The following is an 11860-nucleotide window of genomic DNA, read 5'->3' as shown; positions in this document are numbered from 1 at the left end:
GTTACCAACGTAATTAGAGCAGTAAAAATAAATATTTTGTCATACCCATGGTATACATAAGGTCTGATATACCACGGCTTTCAGCAAATCAGCATTCAGGGCTCGAACCACCAAATGTATAACTGTAGTTAGAGTGCATTATAACTGCAGTATGCTGCAAATACTGCATCCAAAATAAAATGTTTTTACTGCAGTAATTTTGCAGTGTAACTGCAGTTACAGTGTAGTATAACTGCAGTTCAACTACAGTACACTGCAGTTATTCTACAATTACTGCGTCCAAAATACAGCAGTCGACTGCAGTTACTGCACTTTTACTACAGTTTCAAAAGTGCAATCTTTTTTTTGTAAGGGGTGCTGCTAGTGCTCACTCCGAGTCTCAAACTCTATCAATGTTTATGATTAGTTTTAAAGCCCTCCTATGACCAGCAAAATGTCTTTAAAATAATTATACTGTTATAAATTAATCCATATTTGTGTAGGAGCTTCATTCATTTTCTCTCTTTCGTTGATCACTTTGCTTTGCTTCAGGCAACATCTTGTACTTACAAGTTGAAAAAAGTAAAACATTTTGTAATACTCAATTGCCCATTTCAAGCTTATCTTTCTAGAAAATAAAACGTTATTTCAGAATATTTAGGCATGTTAGCTGGCTAACTCAGTGATCCTGCTTTGTGGTATATCCCTCTGAAAGACTGTGAGGATTATCCCTTTGCTGCCAACCAATATAGTGATAGAAGGGTGGGGCTTGACTGTACCATTGGATCCAGTAGTACATTTGTTTTTTCAAGAAATTCATACATGGGCTGTTCAAAATATATAGCCTCACAAAGCCACCTGATCCCGCAAGCTTACATTAAATCTGTGCAGCGTTTAATGTAAACACGTGGCATCAGGCAGCTTTGCAGGGCTACAATAAATAGACCAGTTGTAAAACATAAGTAGATTGTGGGATGACTTGGTGTATACACACACCTTGTGTTGTGACCAATAACACAGTGACCCGATAAGCTCAATCCAAACCAATGGATGTCTTTTGATTCATAATTGTATACCTAGTGGTTACAGCAAAGTGAGTTTAGTAGGCTAGTGTTATTAATCACATACAAGGAGGCTAAACTTTCCCCCCTCTATCTAGACCATGTGTCAAACTCATTCCACAGAGGGACGAGTGTCTGTGGGTTTTCAAATCAAATCAAAGTTAATTTGTCACGTGCGCTGAATACAACAGGTGTAGACCTTACAGTGAAATGCTTACTTACAAGCTCTAACCAATAGTGCAAAAAAGGTATTAGATGAACAATAGGTAAGTAAAGAAATAAAAGCAACAGCAGTGAAAACAGTAGCGAGGCTATAAAATTAGCGAGGCTACATACAGACATCAGTTAGTCAGGCTAATTGAGGTAGTATGTACATGTAGATATGGTTAAAGTGACTATTCATATATGATGAACAGAGAGTAGCGTAAAGAGGTAGCGTAAAGAGGGGTTGGCGGGTGGTGGGTGGCGGGACACAATGCAGATAGCCTGGTTAGCCAATGTGCGGGAGGACTGGTTGGTCGGGCCAATTGAGGTAGTATGTACATATGTACATGAATGTATAGTTAAAGTGACTATGCATGTATGATAGACAGAGAGTAGCAGCAGCATAAAAGAGGGGTTGGGGGGGGGGGGGCACACAATGCAAATAGTCCGGGTAGCCATTTGATTACCTGTTCAGGAGTCTTATGGCTTGGGGGTAAAAACTGTTGAGAAGCCTTTTTGTCCTAGACTTGGCACTCTGGTACCGCTTGCCATGCGGTAGTAGAGAAAACAGTCTATGACTGGGGTGGCTGGGGTCTTTGACAATTTGTAGGGCCTTCCTTTGACATTGCCTGGTTTAGATGTCCGTGATGGCAGGCAGCTTAGCCCCAGTGATGTACTGGGCCGTACGCACTACCCTCTGAAGTGCCTTGCGGTCAGAGGCCGAGCAATTACCGTACCAGGCAGTGATGCAACCAGTCAGGATGCTCTCGATGTTGCAGCTGTATGTAAATTACTCCACTCTTGGAATTGATTGAGGAATTAAGATCACTAATTTGTATGGAACACCTGTTTGTATAGGTCTTAATTGAAAGGAAAAACCTAAAACTTGCAGACAGTCGGCCCTTAGTGGAATGAGTTTGACACCCCTGATCTAGACTCTCTAGATATAGAGGATCACTTACAACACAGGCCTGAGAAACCGTGGGGATTATCCCACTGTTGCCACCAATGCACTAGCGATTGAAAGGAAATAGTTGTGGAGCTTGAACCTGGGATTCTGCAGTTAAAGGGCAAACACACACACACTACAAAAAGGGGTAGCAATAACATTTTTTAAAAATCCCTCTGAACATTCCAATATAAAATCATTGAATTCAGTATATTGTTACATATCAAAATGATTTCACTTCTTGAATTTAATGTAAAATGCACATTTTTGCAATGTCAAAATGATTTCCCATTGATTTCACTTGCAAAATTCAAGCCCATTATTTCCCCCTGACGTTCAAGCCCCGGTAGCTCGCTGTGATCGTATAGTAGTTAGCACTCTGCGTTGTGGCTGCAGCATCCCTGGTTCGACACCGGGTCATAGCATTAAGATACACAATGTCACGGCAAAAGGGTACTTTTTAGATGTCTTTGAAATCAACTTTGGCTTTACCACAAAAAAACAAGGTAACTGACATCTATAGCCTTTGGCACACCAGCTAACAAGCTACATATGATAGCATTCATAATTATTGCACAAAGAACAGCAGATAAAACGAAAGGAGCTCAGTCATCAACCATGTGAGTGCGGTGCTGTGTGTACATGGAATGGTTCCGTATGGGACTGTAACTCTGATCTGGATGCTGGATGTATTCTGTACATCCAGTATAGACCCCTTTCCAGTACCGGACACACTGGCATCACGCACAAATGCGTGTGACTCTTGGCTGCAGTAAGAAAGCCATTGCCATCTGCGCCCATTCAACATAGCCTAGATTTAACTTTGTATTACTTCTAAACAAAATAATTTTTGGGGATTCTCATACATTTACAATGTTTTGATTCTTGCTTCAACAGTCGCTAAGATTGTATTTGGTTGTGATCTTTGAAAAATAACTATTTTGGATGCAACATTTGTTAGCTAGAATGCTAACGCTCATTGACATAGGCTGTAGCAAAAGCTAGCCAAAAGAGACATTTTGAAGTTGAAATGTTTTTTTAACTATAAGGCAGTTGATATGTGATGATGACACAAACATTATATTAAACAGGATATTTACACAAGCCTTAAAATAGTGCATTTGCAAGCCGGAAATGACTGTTCAACATCAGTCATTGTAGCCAATGTTATATATAACTAAACTACACCAGCTACACATCTGAAGCATCCATCCATCCACCCACCCACACGCATCAATCAACATACTTCTCTCCTCTCTTCAGGTTCAGGAACTTCAGCGGATCCTCGTGCCTGCACGCCATCCTAAACACACCAGTTATGTCCAGTTTCTGGGTTTTGGGTTTGGATCACAGCGCATCCCCACCCACCCCTGTAAAATGAAGTGAATAAGCATGAGTGAAAAAAGTCACATTCACTAAGCAGTTCATGTTTCATCTAATCTGTTAAACTTAAAAAATATTTGTAAGGACAGAATATTCCAATGCTAGAGTCACATCACCAAGGATAAATGGCTTCTCCTGATTTATATCAAACCTTTTAACTTTTTCAAAATTAGCCCAGCTGTTGGTTATACACACAAACACAAGTCACACAGAAGAGGGCTAGTGAATCTAAACTGATTGTGAGATACATCCCATTCTTCAAAATCCAGTATACCTCAGTTGGTGTGTCTGATGCACCTCCTACAAAGCAGTCAACTTTGTCTTGGTCACAAAAGAACCACTCAGCATGTTTGGGACCCTCAATGCAGGTCCCAGACAATATTTTTCTGGGAAGCCCAAATAGGGCATCAGCTGCAATAATTTGATGACTGTTTTCCGTTAAAACAATAATGCAAATAATGAATTATACAAAAGTATTAGGGATACAGGGAATGGACATTTGCAAAGTGTCACGTTCCTGACCTGTTTTATGTTATTTTTGTATGTGTTTAGTTGGTCAGGGCGTGAGTTGGGGTGGGCATTCTATGTTTTGTGTTTCTATGTTTAGGTCACTTGTAATTAGCCTTATATGGTTCTCAATCAGGGACAGGTGTTTGACGTTTTCCTCTGATTGAGAAACAAATATAGGTTGGCTGTTCACACTGTTTGTTTGTGGGTGATTGTCTTCTGTGTCTGTGTATGTTGCACCACACGGGACTGTTTCGGTTTGTTCGTTCGTTTTATGTAGTCTGTTCCTGTTCGCGAGTTCTTCGTGTCTTTATGTAAGTTCCATGTTCAGGTCTGTCTACATCGTTCGTTTTCTTATTTTGTAGTTTGTTGAAGTGTGTTCGGTTTTCGTTTGTACTTTAATAAACTTAGTTATGTCCAAATATCACGCTGCACTTTGGTCCAATCCCTACTCCTCCACTTCGTCTGAAAAGGAGGAGGACAGCCGTTACAGAACCACCCACCAACCACGGAGCAAGCAGCGTGAGAGGAACCAGCAGCAGCGGCCAAAGAACCAGGACTCGTGGACTTGGGAGGAAGTATTGAATGGAGAAGGACCCTGGGCTAAACCAGGAGAATATCGCCGCCCCAAAGCTGAGCTGGAGGCAGCAAAAACAGAGAGTCGGCATTTCGAGGAGCTAGCTCGGAAGCAGGAGAAGGATCTGGGCTACACTACATGGGAGGAGATCGACAGGTGGGCGATCAACCCAGGGCGAGTGCCGGAGCCCGCCTGGGATTCTCTGGCGCAGTGCGAGGAGGGATACCGGCGAATGGAGGCAGCACGACGACAAGGTAGGAAGCCTGTGAGTAAACCCCCAAAATTTCTTGGGGGGGGGGGACTAAGAGGGAGAGTGGCGAAGTCAGGTAGGAGACCTGCGCCCACTCCCTGTACTTACCGTGGAGAGTGAGAGTACGGGCAGACACCGTGTTACGCAGTAGAGCGCATGGTGTCTCCTGTACGTGTGCACAGCCCGGTGCGGTACATACCAGCTCCTCGTATCGGCCGGGCCAGATTGAGTATTGAGCCGGATGTCATGAAGCCGGCCCTACATATCTGGCCACCAGTACGTCTCCTCGGGCCGGCTTACATGGCACCAGCCTTACGCATGGTGTCCCCGGTTCGCCTACATAGCCCGGTGCGGGTTATTCCACCTCCCCGCACTGGTCGGGCGACGGGGAGCATACAACCAGGTAAGGTTGGGCAGGCTCACTGCTCAAGGGAGCCAGTACGCCTGCCCGGTCCAGTATTTCCGGCGCCACCTCCCCGCTCCAGGCCAGTACCACCAGTGCCTACACCACGCACCACGTTTCCAGTGCGTCTCCAGAGCCCTGTTCCTCCTCCACGCACTCTCCCTGTGGTGCGTGTCTCCAGCCCAGTGCCTCCAGTCCCGGCACCACGCATCAAGCCTCCTGTGCGTCTCCAGAGCCCTGTACGCACTGTTCCTTCTCCCCGTACTCGCCCTGATGTGCGTGCCCTCAGCCCGGTACCACCAGTGCCGGTACCACGCACCAGGCCTATCGTACGCCTTGAGAGTCCAGTGTGCCCTGTTGTTGTTCCCCGCACTAGCCTGAAGGTGCGTGTCTTTAGCCCGGTACCTCCAGTTCCGGTACCACGCACCAGGCCTACAGTGCGTCTCAGCCGGCCAGAGTCTGCCGTCTGCCCAGCGGCGCCTGAACTGCCCGTCTGCCCAACGGCGCCTGAACTGTCCGTCTGCCCAACGCCGTCTGAACTGTCCGTCTGCCAAGCGCCGCATGAACTGCCCGTCTGTATTGAGCCTTCAAAGCCGCCCGTTGGTACTGAGCCTTCAAAGCCGCCCGTCTGCCATGAGCCTACAGAGCCGTCCGCCAGACAGGAGCCGCCAGAGCCTTCCGCCAGACAGGAGCCGCCAGAGCCTTCCGCCAGACAGGAGCCGCCAGAGCCTTCCGCCAGACAGGAGCAGCCAAAGCCTTCCGCCAGACAAGATCAGCCAGAGCCTTCCGCCAGACAGGATCAGCCAGAGCCGTCAGCGAGCCATGACCAGCCAGAGCCGTCAGCGAGCCATGACCAGCCAGAGCCGTCAGCCAGCCATGACCAGCCAGAGCCGTCAGCCAGCCATGACCAGCCAGAGCCGTCATCCAGCCATGACCAGCCAGAGCCGTCATCCAGCCATGACCAGCCAGAGCCGTCATCCAGCCATGACCAGCCAGAGCCGTCATCCAGCCATGACCAGCCAGAGCCGTCATCCAGCCATGACCAGCCAGAGCCGTCATCCAGCCATGACCAGCCAGAGCCGTCATCCAGCCATGACCAGCCAGAGCCGTCATCCAGCCATGACCAGCCAGAGCCGTCATCCAGCCATGACCAGCCAGAGCCAGCCAGCCAGGATCCGCCAGAGCCAGCCAGCCAGGATCCGCCAGAGCCAGCCAGCCAGGATCCGCCAGAGCCAGCCAGCCAGGATCCGCCAGAGCCAGCCAGCCAGGATCCGCCAGTCATTCTGGTGTTGCCCCTCATTCTGGTGTTGCCCCTCATTCCGGTGTTGCCCCTCATTCCGGTGTTGCCCCTCATTCCGGTGTTGCCCCTCATTCCGGTGCTGCCCCTTATCCTGGTGATGCCCCTTAATTTAGGTGGGGTTATTAGTTTCTTCGTTTCTTCGTGAATGTATCTGCAATCGGTAGTATACACTAAGCAGATGATTGGTCCACCTAGCTTTGCCAGAGCCCCGTTATCCAGCGTGTTGTGGATCCAGACAGGCCTTCATGGCAACCGTAGCGGCCACCCACAAAACTTTGCCCTGTCTGGCAATCCCGTACTTGACCTGTTTCCGCCTCCCACGACTTGGACGAAGTATTGGGTTTTTGAGAGGCTTGCAATGGTATTGCCGCGTAACATTACTACTGTTTGGCAAGGCAATGATAGAATATATATAAGAAAGATGACTGAGGTTGGATATATTTCCTATTATAAATTATGAACAACACTGAATGTAAATAAGAATCCTAGCTTACTGGGACATTATAGTTGTTCCTTAATTGTTATCATTGACATACCTGTGGACAGAGAGGACACTTTGTTCTGTCCGAGGTCAGTGGCACCAACTTCCTGACAGTCTCTCGGGGGGTGGAAAGGTAGAGTCTGTGGCAGATCAGGGTGACAGGTTCCAGCTCACAGCCTTAGCCAGACGTCATGAGCTCGTCCTGAAATGAGGACATTCCGTTTCTTAGATTGCATTACTAAACATTACTTACGATGTTGGTGAGATGCATTCCTCTTAAGAACTTTCGAAATGACTCCATATTTTTATCATAACAACTGAGTGAACAGGGTTATGGTAAACTAGATACAATTAAATCAAAGTCAAAGTTGTTATTTGTCCAGGAATACAGCATAGTGTGCACAATACAATGAAATAAGTAAATAAATGCAGTATATTAATAAGTACAGTACAGTAGTTGCCATAGAAGCAAAGAGTCAGTTCAGTTTTCCTCAACAGTCTTATGGCTTGGAGGAAGAAACTGTCTCTGCTACAATTGATTCTCTGATACAATCTGCAAGATGGTAAAAGAGCCAGATGTCATAGTTTCCAATTTTGGTGTAAGGCCTACCTCTAACGTCAACAACTGTCAAAAGACGGTTGTACTGGCTTTGACAGTCATGGTCACCTTGTCTCTTCCACTCCCATTGTAGGCCCACCGGGACACATGGGACGAACTGCCCTGACTAAGACAGACAGACACAAACTTGTTGAAGAACAGACTACAGTAGCTGCAGATTTGAAACTACACCATCAGGGGGATATTTCATTACACAAGTTGTTAGAAAACTCCAAATCAACTCTGTGCTTGGCATGACAGATTTAGCCACATTTACCTTATCGCTGCAGGGAACTATAACTTTTATAGAAACTGAACTGTATGTACAGGATCAACATTTTGGACTGGGAAGCAATTTTTTAAGCCATAAGTTGACAGGTTTGTTGACATAACATAAAATACATTACCTTCCATAACTCCAACTGGTGTACAATGTTTGGAGTGCTGTGTGTTCACACAGCACAGGAGGCACAGGAATATTTATCTGAGCCACAATCCCCACAGCGCCAAAGCTCAGCCTCCTCCAAAACTCTACACACACTGCAGATGGCATTGGGTGGAGGACATTCCAGCTCCACTGCAGGCATGTTTTTTTATTTTTTATTTCACCTTTATTTAACCAGATAGGCTAGTTGAGAACAAGTTCTCATTTACAACTGCGACCTGGCCAAGATAAAGCAAAGCAGTGTGACACAAACAACAACACAGAGTTACACATAGAATAAACAAACATGCAGTCAATAACACAATAGAAAAAGTCTATATACAGTGTGTGAAAATGAGGTAGGATAAGGGAGGTAAGGCAATAAATAGGCCATAGTGGTGAAATAATTACAATATAGCAATTAAACACTGGAGTGATAGATGTGCAGAAGATCAGTGTGCAAGTAGAGATACTGGGGTACTGGGGTGCAAAGGAGTAAAATAAGTAAAATAAATAACAGTATGGAGAATGAGGTAGTTGGATGGGCTATTTACAGATGGGTTATGTACAGGTGCAGTGATCTGTGAGCTGCTCTGCCAGCTGGTGCTTAAAGTTAGTGAGGGAGATATGAGTCTCCAGCTTCAGTGATTTTTGCAATTCGTTCCAGTCATTGGCAGCAGAGAACTGGAAGGAGAGGCGGCCAAAGGAGGAATTGGCTTTGGGAGTTGTCACGCCCTGGCCTTAGTTATCTTTGTTCTCTTTATTATTTTGGTTAGGTCAGGGTGTGACGAGGGTGGTTTGTTTGTTTTTGTCTCGTCTAGGGTGTTTGTACTGTCTAGGTTTTTTTTGTAGAGTTATGGGGTTGTGTTCATTATAGGTGTTTATGTAAGTCTATGGTTGCCTAGATTGGTTCTCAATTAGAGGCAGGTGTTTATTGTTGTCTCTGATTGGGAACCATATTTAGGCAGCCATGTTCTTTGGGTATTTTGTGGGTGATTGTTTCCTGTGTCAGTGTTTGTGCCACACGGGACTGTTACGGTTTGTTCCCGTTTATTGTTTTGTATTGGTGTTCATAGTTCAGTATTCTATATTAAAACATGGATACCTATCACGCTGCGTATTGGTCCGATCCTTGTTACACTTCTTCAGAGGAAGAAGAGGAAGACAGACGTGACAGAATCACCCACCAAATCCCAACACAAAACAAGCCACCTAAATATGATTCCCAATCAGAGACAACACAAAACACCTGCCTCTGATTGAGAACCATATTAGGCCAAACATAGAAACAGACAAACTAGACACACAACATAGAATGCCCACCCAGCTCACGTCCTGACCAACACTAAAACAAGTAAAACACACAAGAACTATGGTCAGAACGTGACAGGAGTGACCAGTGAAATATACCTGCTGGAGCGCGTGCTACGGGTGGGTGCTGCTATGGTGACCAGTGAGCTGAGATAAGGCAGGGCTTTACCTAGCAAAGACTTATAGATGACCTGGAGCCAGTGGGTTTGGCGACGAATAAGAAGTGAGGGCCAGCCAACGAGAGCATACAGGTCGCAGTGGTGGGTAGTATATGAGGCTTTGGTGACAAAACGGATGGCACTGTGATAGACTGCATCCAATTTGCTGAGTAGAGTGTTGGAGGCTATTTTGTAAATTACATCGCCGAGGTCAAGGATCGGTAGGATAATCAGTTTTACGAGGGTATGTTTGGCAGCATGAGTGAAGGATGCTTTATTGCGAAATAGGAAGCCGATTCTAGATTTAATTTTGGATTGGAGATGCTTAATGTGAGTCTGGAAGGAAAGTTTACAGTCTAACCATACACCTAGGTATTTGTTGTTGTCCACATATTCTAAGTCAGAACCGTCCAGAGTGGTGATGCTGGACGGGCGCGCAGGTGTGGGCAGCGATCGGTTGAAGAGCATGCATTTAGATTTACTTGCATTTAAGAGCAGTTGGAGGCCACAGAAAGAAAGTTGTATGGCATTGAAGCTCGTCTGGAGGTTAGTTAACACAGTGTCCAAAGAAGGGCTAGAAGTATACAAAATGGTGTTGTCTGCGTAGAGGTGGATCAGAGAATCACCAGCAGCAAGAGCGACATCATTGATCTATACAGAGAAGAGAGTCGGCCCGAGAATTGAACCCTGTGGCACCCCCATAGAGACTGCCAGAGGTCCGGACAACAGGCCCTCCGATTTGACACACTGAACTCTGTCTGAGAAGTAGTTGGTGAACCAGGCGAGGCAGTCATTAGAGAAACCAAGACTGTTGAGTCTGCCGATAAGAATGTGGTGATTGACAGAGTCAAAAGCCTTGGCCAGGTTGATGAATACACCTGCACAGTAATGTCTCTTATCGATGGCGGTTATGATAACTTTCAGGACCTTGAGCGTGGCTGAGGTGCATCCATGACCAGCTCGGAAACCAGATTGTAGCGGTGGGATTTGAAATTTGTCGGTGATCTGTTTGTTAACTTTGCTTTCAAAGACCTTAGAAAGGCAGGGTAGGATAGATATAGGTCTGTAGCAGTTTGGGTCTAGAGTGTCTCCCCCTTTGAAGAGGGCGATGACCGCGGCACCGTTCTAATCTTTGGGGATCTCAGACGATAAGAAAGAGAGGTTGAACAGGCTAGTAATAGGGGTTGCAACACTTTCGGCTAATAATTTTAGAAAGAGAGGGTCTAGATTGTCTAGCCCGGCTGATTTGTAGTGTGGAGTAGCTCCCTCAACCTCTTCCAGGCCTCAACATCCTCTGCCTTTCTTTTTTTTATGCTGGTGGAGGAGGTGCATCACTGCAGCTGGGCACAACTTCTGCTGCAGAGGGAACCGTTTCTGTTCTCCAAGTACTCCCTAGACCTAGAGATTAGTGACAATTGTTACTGTGTGGATTATCCTGGTTAAATTAAGTTAAACAGAACTGAACAGAGCATCTTTCTCACCGATCCAAGTTGATGGCAGGGGTGTGCTGTCACGCCTCTAGTCAGGTCTCTGTAAACCAGCGTGGCTCTTTTTCTTCACGCCTCTAGTCCGGTCTCTGTAAACCAGCGTGGCTCTTTTTCTTCACGCCTCTAGTCAGGTCTTTGTAAACCAGCGTGGCTCTTTTTCTTCGAAAAGAAAAACAAGACAATAACAACTAAGTTTGATTTATCCTAAATGAAGATATAATATTAATTACATTTAAACTATCTGATACATAGGACACATAATTATCTACTGTATCATAATGCATGACTAGTGGAGTTACTTTGCTTACACTCAATTATTTTCTTATAGGGAATCTATAGACAGTTATGGGTAGGAAGTTGTGCTTCGTATGGACATTAAGTAGTCTGAAATGCCTCCTGAGACCGATGATGACACATCTTTCGGCTTCAACAAGCACGGGACAGGAATATTTTGGGCATCTTGGCTAATGGATGATTATTGCTGGAATTGTTATAATGTACCATCTGATACTTGCCTAGTCCAGTGGTTCTCAACCTTTTTTGGTTATTGAAGGCCCAATCACATCGTGCTCTGCCCATAGTGCCCCAAAAGTACCCCCTTATATACATTTTAAATGTAGGCATATCATATGAAATTAGTCTTTCTAAGTACCCACTTTGGATATGTAAGCATTGGCTTGAGAGAGTTTAAATCCATGTGAGAAAGTGTACTAGTGCACACTTCTGGAAAAATAGGGAGATTATTAAAGACAGAGACAGGAGACGCAGCATAGCACCGAAAACAGGAA

At 45.6% G+C, this 11860-nt stretch overlaps 1 long non-coding RNA gene across 2 annotated transcripts; it reads right to left on the bottom strand.

Annotated features, from left to right (window-relative positions):
• Positions 1 to 3439: 3439 nt before the first annotated feature.
• Positions 3440 to 11262, bottom strand: LOC129853220 (uncharacterized). Of its 2 annotated transcripts, XR_008759105.1 has the most exons (5): positions 11067 to 11262; positions 8100 to 10983; positions 7705 to 7819; positions 7150 to 7296; positions 3440 to 3563 (listed from the first exon to the last, which is right to left on the bottom strand). It is a non-coding gene; the product is annotated as an uncharacterized LOC129853220 (long non-coding RNA). The 2 variants fall into 2 exon arrangements; XR_008759104.1 differs by lacking the exon at positions 11067 to 11262 and having other exon boundaries at positions 7705 to 11060.
• Positions 11263 to 11860: the final 598 nt, after the last annotated feature.

The sequence above is a fragment of the Salvelinus fontinalis genome, chromosome 4, assembly GCF_029448725.1.
Source record: "Salvelinus fontinalis isolate EN_2023a chromosome 4, ASM2944872v1, whole genome shotgun sequence".
In the NCBI taxonomy this organism is placed as follows: domain Eukaryota; kingdom Metazoa; phylum Chordata; class Actinopteri; order Salmoniformes; family Salmonidae; genus Salvelinus; species Salvelinus fontinalis.
The sequence above is the reverse complement of the archived record's forward strand: the minus strand, read 5'-3'. Positions and strand labels throughout refer to the sequence as shown.